At 40.3% G+C, this 1,120-nt stretch overlaps 1 long non-coding RNA gene across 1 annotated transcript; it reads left to right on the forward strand.

The window, feature by feature from the left end:
* The first annotated feature begins 6 nt into the window (after positions 1–6).
* LOC118477884 lies at positions 7–341 on the forward strand. Its single transcript, XR_004858677.1, has 2 exons — positions 7–145; positions 193–341. It is a non-coding gene; the product is annotated as an uncharacterized LOC118477884 (long non-coding RNA).
* The last annotated feature ends 779 nt before the right edge of the window (positions 342–1,120 follow it).

Genomic DNA, 1,120 nt, shown 5'->3' on the forward strand with positions numbered 1-1,120 from the left:
TTAGGTTGAGAATGTGGAGTCTTTGGTCGTGTGTACAGGGTAGGGCATTAGGTTGAGAATGTGGAGTCTTTGGTCGTGTGTACAGGGTAGGGCATTAGGTTGAGAATGTGGAGTCTTTGGTCGTGTGTACAGGGTAGGGCAATAGGTTGAGAATGTGGAGTCTTTGGTCGTGTGTACAGGGTAGGGCAATAGGTTGAGAATGTGGAGTCTTTGGTTGTGTGTGCTTTGTATTCTGCTTTGTGAGAGACAGTGTCGTTAGAGAAATTGAGGATGTTGCAAGTTTTGGGTTCTGTGCATAATGACTATTCTGTGATAAACGAATAAATTGTTGAAGCTATAAATAGGATTTGTATGGGAAGTTTTCTTTTTACTGGATTTTTTTTTTCCTGACCAGAATTTTAGACCAGGCCTCTGTGATGTGTGTATCATTTGTTCTTTGTACAGTTTGTTTGTCTGTTGTTGTTTTTTTAAATTTAGGTTTTTATAGTCAACTCCACTTGTGTGGAACTCGCTTGAGTTGATCTTGGGTTAAGTTGATCTTTTTCTTGGGTCCCAGCTCTCTTCTTCTTTACAGGACCCAACGGTTGAGTGGAACTTCAGATGAGTGGATTTTTTTTGGTTTCCCTCCGAGGTCTTCAACTCCTCTGTTGTCGACTGTAGAAAGAGGAGAAAGATAAAATCAATATTTTAGAAGTTGCATGGAAACAATTGGTCACTTTCAAGGACAAGCGGGCTAACCCAGATTTCAGGGGTTTCCAGAAATCTTGACCTACAGCAAAAGTGGACATAGCGCTACCTAAAGAAGAATTTTGGTTTCTTTACTGTGTAAATTTGTGTTTGGTTATACTTATAGAGGAAACTCTCCTTTTCGTTTAAAGAAACTGAACAAGGGGCAAAAACTTTGCCTTCGATTTTCTCAAAACAGCATTTTTCGGGATAGCCCCCTTGTGCTTAAAAGAAACCAGTTGTAAACAGAAGTTTTATAAAATGAGTCTTTTTGGATTTGTCTTTTCTGAGGATGTGGTTTGTCTGAAGGGACAAGTGTCATTGTTGTCATCACCAGATGGCCATTCCCAAAAGGGGGGGGGGGGGGGATATTAACATGTTCAAATGCTCAGTA

The sequence above is a fragment of the Aplysia californica genome, unplaced genomic scaffold, assembly GCF_000002075.1.
Source record: "Aplysia californica isolate F4 #8 unplaced genomic scaffold, AplCal3.0 scaffold00270, whole genome shotgun sequence".
NCBI lineage: Eukaryota > Metazoa > Mollusca > Gastropoda > Aplysiida > Aplysiidae > Aplysia > Aplysia californica.